The sequence below is a fragment of the Chinchilla lanigera genome, unplaced genomic scaffold (assembly GCF_000276665.1).
Source record: "Chinchilla lanigera isolate Chin_1 unplaced genomic scaffold, ChiLan1.0 scaffold00010, whole genome shotgun sequence".
NCBI lineage: Eukaryota > Metazoa > Chordata > Mammalia > Rodentia > Chinchillidae > Chinchilla > Chinchilla lanigera.
The window spans coordinates 29322898-29348469 of record NW_004955411.1 but is presented as its reverse complement, the minus strand read 5'-3'; the positions used below and the strand labels follow the sequence as shown (position 1 = coordinate 29348469).

General features: G+C 34.3%; 1 pseudogene; it reads left to right on the top strand.

Moving 5' to 3' along the window:
* The first annotated feature begins 2568 nt into the window (after positions 1-2568).
* LOC102021641 lies at positions 2569-3829 on the top strand (annotated as a pseudogene).
* Positions 3830-25572: the final 21743 nt, after the last annotated feature.

Below are 25572 nucleotides of genomic sequence, written 5' to 3'. Positions count from 1 at the left end.
TGAAGAACAATTTTTTTTGGGGGGGTTGGTACTGGGAATCAAACTCATGACCTCAGGCTTACCAGCCAAGGGCATATGCAGCTGAGCTATATCCTTTGCCCCTAGGAACAAATTTTTTATTCTGCCCCCAGTTTGGAACCTGGTGTGACCACTGCTGTCACTTTGGAACATGGCACTCTGCGCCTTTTTTTTTAAGGCAAGAACTTTTACCTTTGCAGTTTTGAGGCTGCAAAAGGTGGAGACTTGCTGCTTGTGATACCCTCAGGCCATCTTTGATATTTTTATTTTTTTATTTTTTAGCAATAGAGTTTTTTTAGCCTTATCTTTGCAGTGTATAGCTTTACTTGAGCTTTTTTTGGGACCAAACTCACAACATTTTAAATCATGTTGCTGGGCTCTTTGCTCTTGATTTTTAGTTTAAATCTGGCTAAAAGCCCCCAACGATCGCTATGCCACTTTTTAACATTTGACTGACTTGAAATTTTTTTGCCAGTAATCAGCCAGCTGCCACCCTTAATCTCAATCTTGGGCAAAGTCTCTGGACACAAGCAAAATGCAGGCAAACTTTCTGCCAAGTGATAATATATATTGCCTGGAGTCTAACACCTAGTGTAATCTTTGTTTCTAGCAGAAATTTTTTGAACCAGGTCTTTAGGGGCAGGATTTTTATCATCCTTTTGGTCTTCTGAGGTCTGACCAGAATCTCCCAAACAGAAGAGCTGAATGAGCGCTATTCTTTTAGGTGACATCTCTGAACCTTTTTAAACACTTTCTACAAGCCATTTTTAAAGGCTCTTGAACCACATGGTCAGATATAGTTAAAGCAACGGCCCCACTCCCGGTAGGAAAATCTGTCTTGGTTATTTTTTTGTTGTTACTGAGACAAAATACTCAACACCAAAAATTAAAGAAGGAAAGGTTTATTTAGCTTACAGTTGTGGAGGTTTTAGTGCATATTTAGCTGGCACCAAGGCAGAGTGGCACATGGCAGAGAGCAACAGTAGATGGTGGTGGATCAGCAAAGCAACAAGTGCAAAAGGGAAAAAAGGTGGCAAGCAGCCTCTTTTTCTCCCTTAATTGTAAACTGGCTACTCCCACCCAGGGAGTGTGTAGCACTCACATAATCTCTATGTCGTCCTCTTTTACAGGCTCAGGATGTATATAAAGTAAGCACTCTGGCTCTCTGCTGAGTCATTCAGCCAAACCTCTTGACTCCCCAAGTTGACACAATGTATCAACCATAACAGCAAGTCACTATGAAAAATTACTCTGGCTCAATTATTTTTATGATAGAATGCTTAGAAAGGCTTTGTTGTTATTGTTTTTGAAAATGCAGCCATTTAAATAAAAGCAATAAAGATGAAAGGGAAACAAAATGAAAATACCATTCACACAAAATATTACAGGGTAGCCATAAAATTAAAAAAAAAATAAATTGGCAAAATTGAGCAGAAAGATATTGTCACAAAGTACAGACATTCTGCTATGAAAATTTAAAAATTGGAACAAGCAGTCTCTTCTATGAAAAAAGAGCAAGAAGCATAAATATTTTGACAGTATTGTCATGGCATAGAATGGTAAACAAAAGCATTCTAAGATTAACAAATAAATTGAAGAAACAGATGAAGTTCTTTGAGAACCAAAGACAACATTACAAGAAACACAAAAGAGAACAAATCTCACATAAAACCAGTAGCAGACATAGACGAGAGGAGTAAGAAATCTTTAGGAAGGCATTATTTAAGGAAATAGAAAAATAATAGATATAGAAAATAATAAAAGGCTATTCACCATATGATTAATGTAATTATTGATTTCTGAATTAGAAAGGCCAAATAAAGGAAAAATTCAAGGAATATTTTTAAAACAAAAATCAGGAAAATCAGATTTCCAATGTGGTGACATATGACAACCAGGTTTATGAAAGGACAAATCTTCTAAATCTTAAAATAAGTGACTGTCAAAGAAAATATCAGAAGACATGTAGAAAACACTAATCCAACGATGGAAAAGAATTATATTTTCTTAAAAGCTTCTAATTAATTAACCAGTTCTCCTACAGCAATTGAAATACTTAATTCTGAGAATGATAATCAAACTCTGCAGTTGTTACCAATTAATGACTCCCAAAATCAAAATATGACATTAAAGCAGACATTTCATCTTTAAAAAAATCATAAAAAAGAAACAAATGACTGTGAAAAAACCAAAGTAAGATGCCAACATGTTCAAGAATCCTGTGCTGGATGATATCCTGGGCACATTGTTCAGTCTAAGATTTAATTCATTCAGGACACCTCTACAACTAAAAGATGAGAGATCTGCAACAACAAAGAAACTTTCAACTACTATCTCTAAAGGCACACAACCGAACACTATAAACACCAGCAGTGTAACAATACAAAGTAATAGAACCTCAAGTGTGACCACTACCAGTAAATTTGTGAGAACTGCTCAGAACACACAACTTGTGCAATTTCCCATTAGAAGTCACGACACTCACATCCAGAACATCAGCAGAACCTTTGCCAATGCTACAGTGCGAAAAAAGCCTACTGCAAAGGAACTATGACAATCATAAACAGTTTATGTAGTGTCAAACCCAATTCTTCTCAGGACACAAAAAGTAAGGCCTTACAATCAAAAACAGTTCTACCTAGGATCAAAACTACTTCTTGGAACATAAAAAGTAGTAAGGCATTATCCTAAAACATAGCACCTGAAATTGTAGCCAGGCCTGTTCCATTTAGTAACACTATACTGAGAGAAAAGTCAACAACCATTGACCATTGAAGACACACCTTAGCAAAACCCTCTGTAGATAGATCAGCTCAACCCAAAGAAACTGTAGAAAAGAGAAAAGTTCAGCTGAATGAAAGGAGAGCTGGCAAAGGAAGAGTGCTGAAAAGGTCTCTTAACTCAGTCACTACCCAGACTGAGCCTGAGAGATATGAAAATCCATTTGTGTCCTTCTGGACTACCATGAAAATCTTTATGGACAACCATGCCAGAAGAGGATGAACAAAGATTATTTACTGACACAGTAAGCAAGACATTTTCTGAATGCCTGAACCTGATGAATAAGCGATGTCCAGAAAAAGAAATGATGACCACAATGAATGGTTTGATTAAAAATATTCCAGATGCTAAAAATTGTTACATATTAGATATGTCTTATGTATATTGAATCAATCACAAATCTTACTGAAAATATTATCTTAGTTTACAAGAACTGACAGGCGCTCAGCCTATTGAAGACAGAATTGTAAATACCATAACAGTGAAGAATCAAGAAAAAAGTAATAGTGAAAAATACTGAAGATGCTTATAGAACCAAGGAACAAATCCAGGAAATCAACAGTGAAGATACAGATGTTAATCTAGAGTAGGAATACCAGAAATGGAGAATAAACATAATATAAATGTGGTATTTGAAGATGGTGAAAAACAGCAAAATGACAAAACAAAAGACCGAACTGACAATTTTTAAAACTCTGTACAGAAAATAGATCAAGTTGCTTAATGAAATATAACATCTTCATGCCATACTTGCAATGTATAAAAAAGAAGATGCGAATTGATTTAAAAATTACCTACTTAAAGAGCTAAAATTTCTAACATTGGTGAGATGTTCTTGACGTCTTCAAGAGAAGACTTCTAAATTACCAGATAGGTTAAAAGACCATTACCCGTGTGTGTCTCCACTGGAATAATTACTGGAGTTAGGAGATGAAGCTGATGCTTTTGTATATGCCCTAATATAGCACTGTGCACTATGTATGCCAAGACTGATACCTCAGATGAGAAATTAAGTTCCAAAAGGGAGTGAGTGCTTCTATTATTTATGGAGGGTTTTGTTTGTATGGCTTCATATTTCCCTCGAACTTGGAGTTCCTCAAGTACCTAAATATTTATGGAAGATCCTATACTGACATTCATGTCATAGGAGTCGTTCATCTATGTGTGGAAAGCTAATCCTCCCAGGTCATCTCAACAGACTGTTTTTCTTTAAGATAGGTAAATTTTATCACTTTCTTTTCCATTCTCCTTAAATACAATAAGATTTGTTATGATGTTACCTTGTTCACTTTATTAAATATAAGTACAGTGATGAAACATCACCAGAAATGAAGTGTTCTAGATAAAATGGACATGTTTTAAAGCTTTTGATATATCTCCCTCTTTTAAATAAAATATTGACAATTTTTTTCTGTACAATTCTTTTTTGCTTTCTGATTTGATTATGGGGAACATCAAACTTTAGGGCTGAGCTATGTATAGTGGAGCTTGCGCATAAGCCTAGCGCTCAGAAGATTGTGAGTTCAAGGTCAGCCTGAGCTACTTAGTGAGACCCTATATTCAAAACAAAACCAAAAAATCAGGATCCTGGGTCAGGGAATTAGCTCAGTGACAGAATGCATGGTTAGTTTGCTGGAAGTCATGTGTTCAATACCTAGCATCAAACGAGATATCCCCAGAAGTATCAGGATACGCTGGGTTTGGCTTGTTCTCCACCAAACTCGTGTATGTTCTTCTGTCTCTTCTACAATGATGGCTTGCATCTGCTGTCTTTGTCTCTGTCTCTTGGTTGTAATTGAGTTTGCAAATAACAATTGTTAACTGGATACCCATGTCTAACTGAGGTATTTCTTGAAGTGTAAGAAAAATATCACACCAAATTTAGTAGGTATTCATTAAATCTAATCTGTGTTTTTTCTTTTGCTTTTTGCAGCTTGACTTTTAAATTTATCTGCTTCATTTGATAGTTTATAAACCATATCAGAGATTGGGAAAGATTTAGATATTTAATGTAATTGTAGTTTAGGTAGAGTTTCTAAAACAACCAATATTTATTCTTCATAGTATAAAAATGTCACTAGTAAATCATGTCTGCTGAGACATACAGTTAAGAATACCATCAGTAAAATTGTTTCTTAACGTTTAAACCAATACTTAATTTGCATATCAACTCTACAGTTTCAAATAAGTGAATACTAAAAGATCAGCTTAATAACTATATGTGAAATATGAATGTAAATAACACATACTGAGTCTCATGTTCATTCCATTTGTATTTTTGTTTTATTTATTGTCTTATGTTGTAAGAGTAGGACTTTTATTCTTAATATCTGTGTACCTAAAGTGTATCCAGTAAAGATATCTGCATAATGAAAGAAAAGATTATGCTGTTGAATATGGTGGACGGTCAGCAAGTATTTGCTGATTTAGTGCATGATGGAGAAGTGCTAAGACGAAATGAAATGGTTGTTTTATGTTCGGCATGAACTTGTTACCTTTGTTATGCACCAATATACTACATATGTGGTACTTCTCACTTGTAAGCTTTTGTAACACAAACTAGAGGTAACTATGCCTATGTCTACTTCTAATTAAATGTGTATATGATTTTTAAACATTTACTTCAATTTTGGCCTTATTTTTTAATAACCTGTAAATACAATTTCATAAGGAGTCCAACTGGAAATAGTGAATTTTTGCAGTGGCTCATGTAGGTCTGACATCAGTCACCAATACTTTTACTCTCTATGGTTTGTTTGCAAACAGATTCTTATTCAAATTTTACATTTTCTGACTTTATTATTGATTGATCAGGTTGTACATAATAAAACAGTGATTATAGATTTTCTAATAAATATAAGCTCTTTTATTTTCTGTGTTCCAACTTGCAATTATATACTTGTCAATGTCCTTTTGAAACTTTTAATTTGCTTTGCATTTCACTTCTTTCTCAGTATCACTTTCACAAACTTCCCTATTTTGATGAGTAACAAAATATGTTTACTTCTTTGAATATGACTTCTTATACTCCAATATACCCTTCTTTAATATTTCTTTTGCTTGGAAAATCATCCATTATTTCTCAAATGCAAAGTGATGTTTATTGTATTTTGTACAAGAGGCATATTAAATCATTATTTTCTCTATTCCCCATCTATTCATCAGTGGATATCATTCAGGATGAATGATAACTGCTTCCTTACATCTGTTTTCTACTGGATTTTTCAATGATTCAGAGAAGTGAACATTGTCTTACTATCTTAGTAAAGCCATAAGTTTAGAGCCCAGCGATGGCGAACGCTTTAGAGATTTCAATAATACAAAGCAGCACACTTGCCATAGCTTTGCTACCACAAGGGTAGTGCCTGGAACCCAGTTGTTACCTAGTAGTGGTAATTAATTGTTCATTTTAATTTACTTTAAACTAAACTCCCCTCTTTATATTTTCTCATTAATAAATCCCAAGTAAAATCATGTTTTAAAAATTGTTCAAAGGGGCTGGGGATTTAGCTCAGTGGCAAAAGGGCCTGCCTGGCAAGCGCAAGGTCGTGAGTTTGGTTCCCGGTACCGGAGAAAAAGCCAAAAAAAAAAAAAAAAAAAAAAAAAAAATTGTTCAAATCTTTGAAACATATTGTGTTATGATCTTTATTCTTCAAAGAACCATTATTTCAGTGACCTTTCTACTACAAAGGACCTCCAGGTAATGTTACTTTCCTTCACTTTTTAAGTGTTCTGTTTATTTTTCTGGACAGCCCGACAAGGTACCTTATCTCTTTATGCTTCCATTTTCCCCCCCTTTAAAATGGCAATAATAGCCTCAAGTTTATCTTTCTTTGGAACCTGAGTAATACTCCATTGTATAAAAATACTACATCTTTTTTACACATTCCTCAGTTGATGGACATTTGGTTTGTTTCCAAGATTTAGCCATAACTAGAGATCATACTCATAGGTGAAATAAATCAGACTCGCATTTGTAAACATCCTTTTGTCCTCCTAGTGTAATAAACTGAAAGAATAAATAAAATCTGAAAGATACAGTAGACATTGTGAAAGGGAAAGAAACTGCTCAAAGGGAAAGAACAACTGGGAAGGGAGAAAAGAAAGAAGGAAAGACGGAGGGGAAAATATGTATATACACACACAAGATAGCTAAGGTAATTGTACTACTAATTTCTATTGGTTTATTGAAAGGAGCAGTTAATGCTTAATTTTTTCTTTTATTTGACTAATTTTGCATGCCTATATCTGGTAATCTGAACAACTACTTTGAAGATAACAACATGCAATATAATAACCATTATTGATTTCCTATCATCTTGTGTTGAAATTTTGTATCATTTGTAGTATTTTTAATTTTTAATCCTTTTTTAAATAAAAAATACAAATAAATAAAATAGCAACAATAATAATGTCTATTGGGGGGATTGCTGTGAGGATTAAATAAATTTATGGACATAAAGTGCAAAAAACAAGGCCGTTAGAGAAAAATGCCCCTAAAATGGTTTCTATAATTACTGTTCTCTTTCTGGATGCTTTGGAATGTACCTCTTTTGCTCACTTTTGCATTTTCCTGTATAGATCCCAGTAAGGAAAACCTCCTTGCAACATGTCTTTGGAACTTTGGCCCATCATGTCCATCTTATCTGTGGTAGTCCTGAAACTGATCACCTCCCAACCGGAGATTTTCAGTCTGTTACTATTGCTTTTTTCCCCCCTAATTATGTACTACTGATGATCAGGGCCATTCCTCGAAAAAAAACACACTACGGCCTAGAAACAAATTACAGAGAATAACAGCTTTTGCCTAATATTACTAAACTAAAAGATCTAATTTAAAAAGGAGAAATAAATCAGGAAATTTTAAATTACTATAATATTGTTTTGTAATCCCTACCTGTGTCATGGGCATGTCTGTGATTAAGGCATAAGTCTTTGTGTGGAATTAATAATTAATTTCACTTTTGAGGAAGAAAACAGTTCTAATTCCACTGAGAAACATGTACTTCTAGTTAAGGAGGCAGAGCTTAGATGAATGGAAATGATATGGCTCATTTCGGTGTATTATAATACTTGGCTGGCAGGATTAAATTTGATTGACAAGTGCCTAATATAATTTTGACAGTTATTAAAATATATGGAAGATGTTTGAAAACTATAGTAAATGCATATACAATATTTATAAATCACATTTTGAAACATGTAACTAGAAAATTTATTTTAGTCAATTTGTGGTAACTATTTGTTTTTGTGAGCCCTATACATAGAGAGTGAATTTATGAACTCATATATAAGCTACACTTTCAGTACTAAAAAAAAAACCTGCACAATAGTTCATAAAAAAGAAAAGGCTTTCCTTTCCTCTTTTTATATGTATACACAAGATAGCTAAGATATGTGTACTACTAATTTCTATTGGCTTATTGAAAGGAACACGTAATGCTTAGTTTTTGAATCAGTTTTGCGTGCCTATATCTGGTTATCTGAATAACTACTTCGAAGATAACAATATGCAATAAAACAACCATTGCTGATTTCCTATCATCCTGCTTTGAAATTCTGTATTGTTTTCAATGTTGTTTTTTTTTTTTACATTTTTTATTCTCTTTAAAAAAAAAAAAAGAAAAAGTTTATTTGTCTAATGTTCCTGCAAATTCCTCATTCTGAATAATCCAGTCTGAGATCAGGTGGCCTTTTTGCTTTTGGCCTATGGGCAGGGACTGGATGACTAGCTTCAGATGGCGATGAGGTGGACTGTATAGTGACGAACAGTTCATGTCAGGGAGCAGAAAGCAAGAGAGAAGCAGTATAAATCCTCTGAATTCCTTTTTCAAAAGAACTACTTTGCCCTAGATACGTAGAGGGTCAGCTTTTCTGTTTTACTTGCTTCTGTAGGTGTTTAATTCAAAAGTATCCCAAATTTAAAATGTTTTACCAATTAAAGCTTTAAGAGTGTGGCTATAAGCAAAAAGGTGCCCTGCCATTTTCTGTAACATTCTTCCCCAATATTTTAATGACTCAATCTCTTTTTCTTGCTCTCAATTTTTAATTGAAATTCTCTATGAAGAAATGTTCTGCATAACTTTTCCTCAGAGAGTACCTGGAACTCTCTATTCCTCATCTGACTCATTTTTGTACATGATTATCACTATCATACATTTTTTTTGCTTGCTGCCTTACCATCTAGAATGAAAGTTTCATGATAATATTAAAGTTATTCAGTCACTGCTGTGTCTTATTTCTTTAACAGTGAGAGAATACAGTAGACATTTGATAGTTTGTGAGAATGTGTTATGTAAAAGTGCATAAAACTAAATCTCAAATTAAATTAAGAAACATACTCAGAAACTTTGAACCAGTTATCTGAAACTAGAAACTGTCTTTTCTATTGTTGCAATAACAATGATCTAATTAATATGAAAGAAGCTTTTGTAATGTTTTTTAGATGTACAACTTAGCATGGATACTAAGCTGGCTTCTATGCTAGCCTTTTAGATATTATGCACAAGCAACTGCACTGGAGTAAGCAGTCTACTTTAAAAATATTTTTTGCAAAAGTTAGAGTGTACATATGAGGTTGAAAGCAAGATGAACCTTCTGTTTCCTGGGAGAGCCAAAAGGGCACAGTCACACTGACAGGCATCATGCTCCTCTTCATGCTGCCCTAAGGGTGACACTGGATGACTAGCTTGAGTATTTTCCCAACACCTCTGCAATCACCTACAGTCATACTCTTGGCCACCTCTCATTCCATGGTGAGGCAGGAACTGCAGCTCAGCCAACAACCAGAATGCCCCACCCCTGCTTGGGGCACTGCTGTTTCTGATGGACCAAGGCCATTAGTTCTATTTGCAAAATTCCCAAAACTCCAACGGGCTATACTTGATCATTCTGGAAAATCCTTGAAAGCAGCAGCAGTGTAAGTTCTGCATCACCGTTTTTACTGAAATGATGGAAGCTGTCAGTCCAGCAGCCGTTTTTCTCTTAACTGGGACAAGCTGTCAATAATACAGGTGAGGCCCTCCCAGATGCCACATAGCCACTCCCAGAGATGTTTGCCTTGGTTGTAGCAGACTTCAGACATCGTCCTATCCCTGATGACTCTACCTTGCATCCACTCTAGATGACTACACCCTTTTGCCCCTACTTCCGAAGTCCAAAAATAGATCCATGAAATGCAGGATACTATGAATGCTTGGGCTGCTTCCTCTCTGTAGAAGTATTCCTTAACATTCACTGGGTCAGTCCAAGGAGTCTGTCTCCTGTGCACTACCCTGCAATGCTGTAGCATAGGTCTCAACAAAAGATTCTCTTGGGTGGTTCCATTGGTTCTACTCATGATTTTTAATCTCAGGTAGATTGGGAAAATGGGATACACTAAGAAATAGCTGTTAACTGTTTATTTTCTGGTTTTTTTTTTTTATGTATACCAGGAATTGAACCCAGGGCTTTACACTTGCCAGGCAGGCACTGTGCCACTGTGCTACATCCCCAACACCAAGTGTTAGTAGCCTTGGGCATGACCGGTAGTGGGAGGACTTCTGAAGAGCAGAAGAACAGCAAGAAACCAAGGAAAGCAGGGATCTGTGAACGTCTGTGGATATCTGTAGAGATCTGCAGTGATCTTGAGAGGTGTACAGAGAGCAGTGCAGACCTTCAGAAGAACCCCACAGAAGCAGCAGAAGGAGCTGTAAAAGCTCCAAGAAGCTTCCAAAGGGTCTATGCGCCCTGCCTGCTGTGGAGCTGATAGGGGCACCTGGAAGCTGACAGAATCTGTAACAGTAAGAGCTAAAAAGTACTGGCATTCAAAGCTCAGGGCTATAACACTAAGGAAAGAGAATTACCATTACTCCAAGTGCAGAACTGCTAATATCAAAGGAGCTGTGGTTTGCCAAGTCAGGATTTATGCCCAAATTGAGCAAAAGACCCCAAGCAGATGATTTCACCTTGTAATGTTACCTCAAATTCAATCAACTGGGGAATAAAATAGTGTATTTCACAAAAGGTTTTTACTTTATTATAAAACTATTTACTGCAATAATTTTTAAAAGTGCAGTCTTTCTAAAAACCCTGAATAATCTCATTGTTTGAATCTCAGGGTTTTCTTAAATAAAACTTCATAAAGGACCTTAAATGTGCCACTGAATTATATATGGAGGATATAGTTGGAAATGCTGCTTCACCAATTATTTTTTACAATGTGTGTCTGCTTCAACATGGGCAAACAAGTAAAAGCAACAGCAGATATTTGACAAAAAAAAAGAAAAAGATATGGAAACTACATGTGGAAGCTGAATTCTGCCAGGTCATGGATAGTGTTCCATTCATTGATTGAGTGGGGGGCATTGCACGTAGTGTTTACATAAAGAAGTTTTTGATGAATGAAAAAGAAGTACTAATTAGCATATTGAAAGACACCATCCTGGGTTTAGATAGGTAATCAAATCTGAAAAGTTGCAGAGAAAAATACTTGCCTTAATTTTTAATGTTAGAATCTAATCAGTTAATCAGTTATAAGAAACATTATGCCATATAATATTGGTGTAACTTTGGTATGTCATAGTGTAAAGCAGGAGAGTCAAACCCTATTATTGTATAATTGAGAAAGCAAGTGTTTAGTCTGACTAGTTCAGCCAAAAAGAAACAAAAAACAAAACAAAACAAAACTCTACGTGCAGTCTAGAGCATTGTTAGATTTTACAGCCATCTTCATCAACTGACATTCTTAATTAAACATATTTTTTGAAAAAGTAAATCCTCACCTGGTTGTTGAAATAATTTAAGCTAAGGCTCAAAAATCATTTTTCAACATATTTTCATGGTGCATTAAAGCACAAATTCACTATAGAGAAGATCATCTGAGTTATACTGATTTCACTGAAATTAGAGTATAATAATTCCCTTAAACTATAGTTTGTCAAGATAAACAATTGTCCTTCTTTTCTCCAGCATCTTCTTCTATTTTAACATTAATTTTTGAATTTCTAGGCACAGGTTTGTTGATCATATCAACTGTTTTTTATATTTATTATCAAGTGTTATGACACTTGCGCATATGCTATTTTCAGTCATACAAAATTTCCCCCATATCAATTCCTTGAAAGAAGTGAGTCACAACTAAGTGATTTAGTGGACATGAAATGCCAGTTCCGTGGTGACATATCTGTCACATTAGAACAAGCAGCAGCTAATGGAAAGTAGAGAATTTATACAAAGAATTGTTTCTGGGTTAATTACTTTGTGCTGTCAATTTATTTTTGCCAGAAAAAAAATTAATGGAGAGTGCTCAGTTAAGTAAAATTCTGTAAAGAGATAAAATAGAAAAGAAAAACAATCAAGTTTTAATTGGTTTCTAGAGCAAGACTCTTTTTTTTTAGAAAACTGTCAAATAAAAGAAATTGGCACACTGACAGATTTTATTATAGTACATGACTGTGCCAATCACATGTAATGGAGAATAGCATCATGTATCTGCTAAAATATGATGGGTAAAACTCTATATCCTTAGAAAGTTCACCGAAATAGAAATATAGTTTCTTAAATACCATGCTGACAATGAATAGTTCATTTGTAAACAAGCAATGAGAATCCATTTCAAGAATGGGCTTGGAATGCTCCAAATGAATTTTAAAATATGTATCAATTTTATTTGTAGTTTGTAATTATGCAAGAGAAGAAAGATATTACTTTTGATTTTATATATGTGGTAAACAATACTCTTCTTTAAAAGTTTCCTAACTACTTTGAAAGAGTCACTGGTACCTTTTGCTTACGAAATAATCTTTGAAGTGGAGAAATGTCTTAGAAACAATTGTAGATTGGAATCAGTGTATTCTTTAGTTCATCATCTATGTAGTTAAGGATAAATAACATATGATTATTTAAAGGGGAGTTAGGCTAGATAAAGAGCTTGCTCAAATTGTTTGTGTCTTTAAAATTCTGTGATTTTTAAAACATTTGACCACAAATTGAAACACCTGTAATATCACTTGTTTCCTCAAATTGTATACTCCTTGCCATGCCAAATTATTTTCTTGAGATTAATCAGAGTTTACACAAATGGTATCAGAAAGTTATACCTGCACTACAAAAATATTATCTTCCATTCATGAGATAAAATTTATACCTCTACTTCTAAGATAAGTAAATGTGATTTTCTTCTTTGCTTTTATTAAAACAATGATTTTCATAATCTGTTGACATTTTGTTTTATCTCCCACAATTTCTATACCCTTTACCTGTAACTTTATTCCAAACTAACTCCTTCTTTGCTTTATCCCTCCCCTCCTTTCTTCTTGTCTGCCCCTCTCCCTTCGATTAATCCTTGCTCCCTCCCTCTTTTATTAAGAATTTTCTCCTTTCCTTCTTAATTATTTTTTTCTTTGTTCTCTTTGTCCCATGTACTCTCTACTCTGCTTCTTTTGACCATATTCTCTTGTTATTTGTTTCTTCTTTCTCCCCAAAGTACTTACTGATGGGAAGGTAGTAGACGCTTCCTGGACATCAGGAATGCAGAGAAAAGAAATAGTTTCCAGGTTCCAAGAAAATCGGGCAGGAAGGCAGACAGGTACCAGTACAATGAGGTAAGAGGCATTAAAAGCAACCATTTTGAGGTCAAACATTAAATTGGACTAAAATAATCTTAACATAGCCTTTATAGAACTACTTTGAGAATAAAATCAAATAATGTGTAAAGCACTTAGGCTATTAGCTGATATGAATGAATGCTTAGAAGATACTCTTACTTCAATTTTTGATTTCGATGGTAGCAGTAGACATAATAAAGCTTGATTTAATTAAACAATTCCCTATTACTGGGAACATAGGCTCTTTCCAAATATTTTTGCTCTAGTAAAATATTTTTTTGTAATAAATTCTTGAAGCCAAATATCTTTTTCAAATCCATTGCATTCTTACTGTTATCATATTTATAAAAAGAGAAATATTTAAAAGTTATAAACTATAAAGGATCTTAATATACATGTCAATGACTAGATGGCAATAACACATTAGTATATGTCCCTAATAAGAGGTTCTTAACACATACTGATGTTGCAGTTTTCTTTCTTTTTTTTTTTTTTTTTCTACCGGGAATGGAACTCAAGACCTCATGCTTGCCATGTAGGCGCTGTGCCGCTGAGCTACATCCCCAGCCCTGAAGTTTTTGCTGTGCAGACTCACCGACTGGAAAAGTGTCTTCAAATAAGCTCAAACAACACAAATTGTATGATGTCAGAGATGTATTTGGAATATATTTCATTATGTCTAAAACTGAGTAGTTCAACTGTTTATTGACATTTTTGGTAACTTCCATAAAATTCAGTTTCTCTTTTGCAATTCTGGCTTTTCCTTCTCAATTCCATATTTTTTAAATCTTCCTTACAATTTTATTTTATTTATTTATTTATTTATTTATTTTTTGGTTTTTCTCCGGTACCGGGAACTGAACTCACGACCTTGCGCATGCCAGGCAGGCGCTTTTGCCGCTGAGCTAAATCCCCAGCCCCCTTCCTTACAATTTTAAATAAAATCATATACATTACTTATTTAACTATATTTTCTGTCATTTGTAGGAAATTTGAGTGACAATAGGGACAGATTTTTTTCTGTGTTCCATTTTACCTTCTGTTACACTGGAGATCTCCTACGTGTTTCAGTCACTTGCATTAGTAGGTAGAACGCTAAACAGAGTTAATATTAGTAACAAGGAGTGTCGTAGACATGTACTTAACTGAGAAGAACTTTATAATTTCCATGTTCAATATACACATTATATATATAATTTCCACCTTCAACATATGCATGACAATTTTAGGGTACATGTTAATTATCCTATAAAATACATTGATATTATTTATAACATGATTTTATTCTTAAAAATATTTGACTGTTAAAATTTTTACTTTACTTTTGTTTAAATATACATTTGTATGCACATTTGAATATATATGAAAACGCCTTGTATGTAAATAAGTGTGAAAAAATAATGCATGTATTTCAGATAAATAGTGTACCTGGGAGTTTGTCTGTGATCCACTGCAGGAATCTTTGTGCTTTTAGAAGATAGAAACTTTTCCCAAGCTCTGCATCCCACTGGCACATACTTTGAAGCAGTAGAGGAGGGCGCTGGAGATCGGGGATTCTGACTGAACAGACCCAGTTTCTGGTCTTAACTACTCCGTAGGAAGTAATGTTACCCCCTACCATGGTGAGACTTTCTCCTTAACTGTAACAGGTAGTATTAACAATTTGCAACTACTACAGTAGTTGTGAAATGCAGTCTATAATAGTCCTATAGCAAATATGATTATAAATACTCAAGCAATAACTGTTGAAATCTACTTCTAATGTATTAGTGACAAAAATATAGACCTGTCAGGGTACTAACTTAAAATATCTGTACACATAGGAATGCAAACAAAAGTTTGCAAGTGTTTCAAATTTTTTTCATAGGTATCATTAAGAAATAGAGCTCAATTATCAAATTTTTTGTGCCTCATATTTTACCAATTATTAATTAATATTGCTGAAGAGAAAAAACATTTTATTTTCTAATATTTTTTGCTTTATTGCTATTATTTTATACAATAATACCTCCTTTCAGGAACACTTCTCATTGCAAACAATTCAGTTCACAAACAAAAGTTTTTGGCAAAATTTTGCTTCCATTAGCAAACTCTGCACAGGGTGACAAACAGGACCACTGTCTTCTTTCCCTTACAAACGTAAATGCATCCATGTTGCCCCAAATTGTAAAACTAATTAAGTTCATAAATCGAGGTACCACTGTATTATAAAAAATCATTTGATATGATTCTGCAGATTTTTCTTTTGTTTTGAACTAGGGAGTTTTTCCATGTCTGTTGAAAATTTTTCGACAATTTTGTTTTCCTTGCAGATATTTAATGTTTTTAGCTATACTTTCATACTTTAGAAAGCAGAAATTACACATATCCTTATCTAAATATTTCAAATTCATGTTTGTGATTTTCTCTTTAATTCTGAGATCAACTTAAATAGGGAAGGAAGAAGAAAATTTCTACTGGAGGCGTTTTTGGAAAGAGTTGTTTTCTATAGGAAAGTATTCCTTTTACCATCCTGAAGAAGAAAGTGTGATAATTTCATCACTCAGATTTCAAGGTACTAATTGAATTGAATTTGCAAGTTGATAAGTCATTGTGCATTAGCAGCTATGTATACATGTACTCTTTTAGTTTTATAACTTCCATGACATAACTATTTTTAATAAGTTCATGAGTGAACATTTTTTAAAGTTTGGAAAAAGTACTGTTTATTGTCCTATGGTTCTTTTCTTGATTCTCTTTTTACTGGCATAAGTATACATTGGACCAAACTTTTCAGCATATAGTTCTACATCCTGAAATTCAAATACAGGTGTAAAAATATTTAAAAGCCAAAAAACTTCATTGCCTTTTGTGAAATTATTTTTCATTTTTTAAAAAAACCAACATAACAAAAAATACATAACACAGCATAGAGAGCAATATATAAGGATAGGTGGCATAGTGTATTGCTGATGTCTGTAGTTTATTGAGAGGAACAGTCAACGCTTAAAATTTTCTTTTTTCTTGACCAATTTTACATGCTTGTATTTGGTAATTAGAATGCCTGATCTGAAAACAATATGCAGTATAAGAACCATTGTTGAACTCCTACCATCTTGTATGGTGAAGCTCTGCATCATTTCCAATGTTTCTTTAATTTATTTTTATTTTTTTACTTATTACTGTCTTTGATTGTTTGATCGATCTTACATTTTTATGTCTAATGGGCTAAGTAACTGTTGAAGAGAACACTATAGAATTTAGCAACTATTGGAAATTTCTATCAATTTGTCTTGAGGTCATGTATAATTTTTGTTGTTTTGTGTTGTTTTGATTTTGTCTTCATTGTTGTTTTGTCAGTTTTTAATTTTTAAAATACAAAAGTAATTATTTAAGCTCGCTCTTAGTTATTGGTTAATGCCTCTCATTTTAAAGTCCATGTTATATTCCAGTCTCTGTGAAAGTGGAGTACACATTTTAATCTTCATTCTTTGCCTGTTAGAACCATATCAAATTTTGTCACTAAAGGTTGGCTTGGTGCACTAGTGAAGAAAGTACACTTGCTGGTTTCACAGTGCTTCCTTTCAAAGGCTACTGAATCTCTTGCCTTCTCCAGTGCTTGGTTCCTGAGGGAAATAAGTTCTCCAATACTTTGTTCCTGTGGCCCACACGGCTTTTAGAAGGTAAACTGGTAGAAAATTATTAAAAATGTGTGTTAAGCAGACATTTTGGAAGCTATTAGGGAGTTCCCTTTAATAAAGTGAAAATATAATTATATGATCCAGTAATTCTACTGTTAGTATATATCCAAAATAATTGAAATGGATATGGTCAATTGAAATTGAAGCATTTCAAAGAGATGTCTGCATTCTCATATTTGTGGTGGCATTATGTACAATAACCAAGATGTGGAAATAGCTTAGATGATGTCCATCCACTGATGGATAAGTAGATAAAGATTTTGTGAGCTACACATCTGTATCACTATATATTCGTATTATTCATATATGAATAATACTCAGCCTTGAAAAAGGGGATCTTACAGTGACAAACAGCACAATTGGACGAACATGGAACGCATTATAAGAAGTGAAACAAGCCAGCCATAGCAAGACAAATCTATGTGGTCTCAATTAAATGTTAAATCTAAAAGGACATCACAGAAGCACAGGGAAAAAGCTGCTGCTGTATGTGGGGCGTAGGTGGTGTGTGAAGAAAGGGGAGATGTTAAGTAGAATGCACAGAGTTTCTGTCAGACCAGAGGAAGAAGTTTCAGTGGTCTAGTGAACTTCGAGGTGTCCACAATTAATAATAATAATGAATGATGTATTTCAAAATTGCAAATACTATATGATTTCAATTAAATAATTGAATATATTTTTAACAATCTAGAGATTAAAAAGAATAGAGTTTTAATATTCTTACTACAAAACATGGAATAGATTTTTAACAGGAATACATTTTTAACATTCTTACTGCAAAAACTAGCTGGGGAAGTAACAGCCACGTTAAGTAGCTTAATTTAATCTTTCTATACCAAGCATACAGAGCAGGACAGCACATAATATCCTATACATATATAGAATTATCATTTATCAATTTAAGAATTAAATTACTTCTTAAAAAACTTCCATGACTGCCCTTTCTGGTGTGCCTTTTCTTATCTTTGTGTAATAGTACAAGGAGGCAGTTGCCCTGAGAACAGCTTCTCAGCTCCTCAATTTGGGCAGCTTTGTAGTACAGACTCCCTGGGAATGGCTTCTCCTGGAACCCAAAGGCCAGTTCCAGGAGGGCAATTTCCACCAGTTCTTCTGGCCAAACACCACAGTGACTCACATACCATTCAGTGAGCCCTAGTTGTCTGTTCTCCAGCAAAAGTCTGATTTCAGCCCTGGAATCCTCTCTTCCTGGGGTGTTCTCTCTCAGATGATGGCTGCTCCCTATTTTGTACTTTTATATCCTTTCTGTGGTCTTCACAGAAGCTACATCTCCAGTTGTTTTTTAAAAGTCTTTTATATCTATACAGAGTCTTGTTAAGTCACTAAGTCTCCCAGGCTGGGTTCAAACTCATGATCCTCCTGGTTCAGCTTTCCAGACACTCAGAAGGGCTATGCCACTATACCCAGTGCTTTCTTTTTTTGTGTGTGGTACTGAGAATCAAACTCAAGACCTTCCACTTGTCAGTCAGGCACTTGTGCCACGGAGCTATATCCCCGGCCTAGCCTGGTGCTTTCTATATTCTTAATAGTCAGTGTTTTATTACTCTTATTTCTTGTTATAATTAATAATTCCTTATATTACATCTTCCTGTTCAACTTAGTGTGTTATTTTCTCCTGCTGGGGTGATGACTGAGGCAGACCTGATTAGATGAAGAGAATTGATGTGGTACAGAAGAGTTGAGCATTCTCAGCAAAAGCGATGTACTGTATAATTATATTGTGTACATCTACTTTTATTACTATTCTTTTTATTCCAGCTCTTAAAGGAAAGAAGCTAAGCTATTGCTACATGTCTGCTATGATAGGCAGTATAATTTATTTTTACTAAGGAAGGTTTGATTTTTTTTGTAAGAATATTATCTTCTATGCTCCCTTTTATGGAAACCAATTATGTAAGTAAATTCTATCCCATGGGATGCATAATACAGAATGTTGGTTGAAGAGAGCCAACATAACTGCAATATATCTCATTTTTATCTTCTGCTTTTCCTTTATTTTATGATCAGCAGCTTGAAGTGATGGCTGGAGCTAGAGTAGCCATGTTACACCATAAGGTAGAGCACTAGGATGGTAGGGCAGAGAGATAAATCTCTGGTTCCCGATAATGTGGTACAAAAGTCAAACCAAGGCTTCCATTCAACTTTTTTATGGAAAAAGTTAAAACAAAATTTCATAACAAAGTAAAAGAATAACGAAAGTTAACACATTGCATATTGTTATCTTTAAAGTAGTTGTTCAGAGTGCAAGATATAGGTATTAAAATTTCTCCAATCCACTGAGCTATGTCCCCAACTTCCCTTTCATTTTATTAATAACTTCAAAGAGAAAATATGGACATTCCACTGTACTTCAGATGTATAAAAATATGAAAGATTTCTACTCTAATGGTAATAATAACAAAAGGAAATATAAAAAAAACAATGTATTTTTATGAATGTATAAATGTCCTGAGCTCAAAGAAACCCTGTTGTACTAACTTCTCAAAGCAGTACTTTCAGATGACCCATGGGAACTTCAATAACTGAAGGCTGTTGCCTGATGATAGTGCAGACAGGGAGAGCAGTATACCTGCCACTCACAGAAAGACATCACTGGTCTCCTTCCAGAAGAAATCAGCAGAGATGTTCACGCCAGTGGAGGCTGAGTGAATCATTTGGAGGCTGGAGGAGATTCAAATATAAAAATAAGTCAATAACTTCAACAGTACCCTAAATCACAGAATTTTGTACATCCACGATCTTAAGTCCTTTGACAAGTGAATGAATAAAGAAAATATGGTGTCACATAAAGTAGAATATCTTCTCTCTTTTAAAAGGTAGGAAATTGTGCAGTATGCGACAACCCAGATGAAATGGAGGACATTATACTAAGTGAAATAAACAAATCACAGGAAGACAAATTGATTCCATTTTTAAGAAGTGTCTGAAAGGGTCAAGTTCATAGAATCAAACATTAGAATGATGGTTGTCAGGGGCCATAAGGAAGGAAATGGGCACTGCTAATCAATGGGCATAAATTTTCGACTAAGCAAGATGAATGAATTGTATTGACTAGGTGTAAAAAATTGTACCTCTAGTAAACAATACTGTATTGTAAGCTTGAACATTTCTTAGCTTTTTATCTTATATTAAGCATACTTGCTATAATATAATAAAATAAATAAAAATGTTGATCATTAGTAGTCTGTGGGACAACATCAAGATGTACGTACGTGAAATCGAAGTCCCAGGGAAAACAATGGGGCAGAAAAAAAAATCTTGGAGACATAATCCATTCGTGTGTTTTATACTTGAGTAATGCAATAGAAACAGTAAATTCAAATGGAATAACATGAAGGAAACTAAGCCAAGGACAAATCATCGTAATGTAGTGAGAAGAAAAAGAGAATCTTAAAAAAAAAGAAAGTAAAAGTTGAAACTCCTGTAAGTCAGCACAGAAAGACAGATACTGCACCTTCTCACTCGTAGGTGGAGTCCAAAAATCTTGATTGCTTATAAGTTGAAAATAGAATGATGGTTACCAGCGATTAGGAAGAGTAGGGGGCGAGGATAGATGGGATATCTAGGTCTATGGGTACAAAGTGATTATTTGATAAGAAGAATAAATTCCGGTTGTCTATGCCACAGTAGGATGAATATGGTGACCCTCAATGCATTCTATATTTCAGGATAGTTAAATGAGGAAGAATATAAATGTATTCACCATAAAAAGATAAAAAAATTGATGAATGTATGTGCTAATTTCCCTGTTGATCATTACCTAACGTATACATGAGTGAAAACAGCACACCTTACCATATATATATGTCAATCAAAAAATAAAAAAATTATGAAAAGAATTTTGAATAATGACTCAGATTATTCTCATTTGAATAAATTGAATCTAGAAAAAAATGTAATAACACAAGCCTGTAAAGAAAAATTAAAAAAAGGAAAAAAAGAGAAAAAGTAACTCTAGATTTCTATGCCCACAATACAACTGATGTCCTAATCAAATGCTAACATTTTGTTTGCTACTGGGTATATTAACAATCTATATTAAAAATACTGTATTTATTCCACAAATGTCAGTGAAAAGAAAATCACTCTATCTCTTCAGTTCTTAGAGAGAGACTCTAATCTGCTTAAGACTGATTGTGTTACATTGCTCAGTCCACAGTTAACTTGGGCTGGGGGATACTTGTGAGATTAGAATGATGTGAGGAACAGGAGCTGACCACACCATCACCACTTCCTTTAGCTTCTTCTTACATGTATCCATCTGAAATGGGCTATATATTCCCAGGTACATTTTTTTTTCTTTAATGCGCTTAATCATTTAGCGAAACTGAAGTGCTGGCTAGAGCTAGAACTGATACTCTTCCCCAGTTTGGAAAAATTCCATGAGAAGCTTTGTATTCATGTTTAAATTTTTGAGCAAGTAGCTGTCTTAGTTGCTTTTGCATTGTTGGGACAAAATATCTAACACCCACAAATTAAAGAAGGAAAAGTTTATTTTGGCTCACAGTGCTGAGAGGCTTCAGTCCATAGTTCCCTGGGTCCAAGGAAGGGTAGCATGTCAGAAGGGCGTGGCAGGGAGAAAAAGCTCATAGCATGGTGGACAAGAAGCAGCTAGCAGAGAGCCTTCTTTTCCCTTTTTATTTCTTTCAGGATACAAGCCCATTTGTTGATGCTGCCCACACTCAGGGTGGGCCTTCCCATGATCTACACTTTGAACTATGATTGATAAGGCTTTAGGGGTCATCTAGATATAAGCTGTAATAGTAGTGCACTGAGCTCTTATCTAATCATAATAATGTGACTTCTGTCTTTAGAAGATCTCACAGAGAATTAGGTGACTTTATTAAGGCATATTTTCACCATTCCTGAGTGCTTTCATTTAAATATCAAAGTATTTTTTTTTATTTTAAAGGGAAGAAAAACAATAGCAAAATAACAACGACAAAGACAAAAACAAAACAACTCAAAAGCAACAAAAATGATACAGAATTTCAAAACAAGATGATAGAAATTAACAATGATTGTTATATCACATATTTTCTTCAGTCAAAAGCAAAGTACACCTTTATAGTGAACAATATCCTCAAAAATAGCACCAGAAACACATACTCAAAAAGAGAACACTATATAAAAGCTATTCAGTGATAAATGTGCTTCTACATACTGAGAAACAGTCCAGTCAAATTGCATAAAAATCACTGCAGATAACATTGTGATTAGTGTTATGTACATTTAGAATGATTCCTCAAGTACGTTATGCACATGAATGATGAATCTCTGGTCTTCTTCAACTCTATTTGCTTTAATGCAATAAACACCGGATGCTGAGTATTTTATAAGAAAAAAATGTAAAATTGGTCTATTTAAAATTTTTTGCTTATGCAAGTATATAAAACTTCCTTCACTTTTGATTTTTATGGTATAAGTTCAATAAATAGATGCCTTCTGATTATGTGCAACATAGCTCAATTAGATTAATATGTTAGAGTTATTTGGAGTGCATACAAAGTGTATTACTATATTAATAATTCTCAGATTATAATATAGCATTATGATGTAATATCATGACTACTGTATCACTTTGGATGGGTATAATAAAACATCATTGCATAATCTAAGTAAAAAGAAGATATTCATCAATATTTATATATTAGATATTATGATGCTATTTTACATTTTTTCTTATGTGTCAGAATAAAGGAAAAATGTATAAAAGTTGAAGCAAAAACAGCACAGTAAACTAGAATTTCTAGAAAAAATACAAACAACCGGTAATAGATATAAAATCTATGTTTTGGACTTACATATTGGCAATACAGACATATCAGCTTTGAATTTCAGATCATTGTCTTTTCTTGTATGATGCTGTGATGAAACCAATGGCTTCAGTAAACTACGCTAGTGCTCTACCACCCCAACTATTGTCCTTTTATGTAAGTCTGCAAGCATGAATAACAGTAAACAACAGCAACTCTTTACAAAATGCACTATAATATTATTACGACTCATCTTATTAAAGAATTTTTATGAAAAGATTTCCATTGTTAAATTGGGTATGTTACATTGTTTAGATGATTTCTTTTTTATTTTTTCAATTTTTATTTTTTATTATTATATGTATTTTATTTTTAAAGCAAGTTTCAGACCAGGGCGTCTAATAATGAATATTTCTAATTTAGATATGTTTTGTCTTTTAAAATACAGTAAATAGAATGTAAAAGAAAAACCCATGTTAGATAATAGTCCAAATGTGGAAAGATACTCTTTTTATGTTTCCAATGACATTTGTAAAACAGTAACAATTGTATCACAAACAGTGGAAGACTGGTCTTGCTAAACATTGGAGATGATAGCAGATTGAATCTTCTGGTCTGGAACCAGTAGAAGTGAAAACCGAAACAGAGAGTACAAATGTATTCTGAGAATGCTTTATTTAAGAAGAAAAAGAAGTGTGGGAAAGTGATTTTAGTCTCAGGAGAAAGGGAAGCAAAAGAAGAACAACAGTAACTGACAGACAAATAAGGTTGACTCCTTATGAAAGACAAGGATAATTTTTGTTTTTTTGTTTGTTTGTTAATCTGGTTGCTATGGTAGAACAGGGAATCTTTCACTATTCCTGGGCATGGTTTCAAAAGATTGGCTCTTTATTTTTTAAAGTTTTCTATGTGAACATCTAGGCATTGAGGAACATGTGGTCAACTTATGCTGGGCACCATTGCATTCTTTCCATTGTACAAACATCCTGGCCTTACAATAATGATGAGGGGGCTGGGGATATAGCTCAGCGGCATAGCACCTGCCTGGAAAGCACGAGGCTGTGAGTGCAATCCCAAGTATATATAAAAAAAAGAATTAAGATAAGGATAAGCCCCTGTATCTGGTCAGAAAACATACAGGTGGAGGTGTAAGGGAAGAGCTGCCATGCTTTTCATGAAAAATAGGGTAAGGGCCTGGGTGTTTGCATGTCTTCTTTCCTTTTGTGTCCCCACTAGTTTTGTTTTCTCATCTATCTTCTTCCTGGGGGCATAAACAGAGAGCACTCTAGCTTTAATGATGCACATAGATTTCCAAAACAAAAAAATAGTGCAGGAGAATCAGGGGGCTGCAAAAACTCAATGGGTTTTAATGAGTGAAGGGCTTGAGTGAAGGCCCCAGGAGAACAGCTGTCCTTTACCTTCATGGTGATACCTGAGTTTCCCCAAAAGACGTGTCCCTATGGAATTCCTATCTTAGGCACTTGTTCTGTTTGTAAAGAGTGGAATAAATGGCATCATAAAGATTATGGTTTCTGTCCTGTGCATCTCTGCCTATTAAATCTTTGTAAAACCTTGAATTATAAAAAGGAACGGCCTGTTTATATGAATCAATACTTTTAGATTTTCAAATATTTGATCAAACTGAATAGGAAAACACTTAGATGGGATGAAATTACTAAAATTTGAGGATGAAAGTGCTTGAACAATTTTGCAGTTTCAGAGGCCCTAGAAGTTAAGAAGTATGGATTTTGTGTTTTATTTAGTTTCTCCATCATGTTTCCAACCTTTTCTTTAGGAAATGTTCTTTCCAGGTGAAATAATGCACCCTGTGTTTTACCTCATCTCATAAGTTCACATTTGAGTTAAGTAAGAATTTCTGACCAATCGAAGAAAAGTGTTTTGACTCCTCCTTTGAAAGGTTATGACATCGCTTCTAGGCCTTTTGGCTATGATCAAGTGTAAAAGGTTATGACAGTTTATGATAGTTAGCACTATGTGGATCTTTTATCCTATTGAGAACAGAATGGATGTTAAGTATTTTTTCACATCTTAGTTGCTCTAATGTAAACATCTTCAAGATATGAGTATGATTTTGTTGTTTTCGCTATTGTGGTTTCCCACCTGGGTGACGTCATCTGATTGGGGCACAGTACCCACAATGCAGATGCATTGGGATGCATGAGTATGTGATGGACTCACACTGCACAGAAGACTACCCCAAGCCCATCCCCTGTTCATAAATAATGCAGATATTGGAGTGCATCGGCAGCACTGAGAAGCTCTGAGACTTTCTGAACAAAGGACAGGGATAATTGGAAGTTACGTATTTGCAGATTCTACCTCACTTCTTTCTGGAAACCCATTTCTGAGGGCCTACCCAGTGCTGTGCAGATAGGATTTCCTACCTGCCAGTAATAGATAAGCACAAAATATTCTACCTTTAGCATCTAAAAAGAGAGAAAAAAGAGTCAAGCTATAAAGACCTCAAATGGAAAAGAATGATTCATTAGAAGTAGGAATCAGTAGTTGAAAGTGACCGAAAAACAGCCTCCCAGGAATTTTGAGATGCTTGTGGATCTCACTGTTTTCTCACAGACTGCAGGGGGAAGTGTAGAGACCATCTTTTCTAGCCCTGAAATACGATGTTATTCTGCCTAATGTCTAGAATGAACATCATCACTTATTTCCCTAAATAGGAAAATTTGCCTTTCTCAGTCACTGAAATTTATCTCA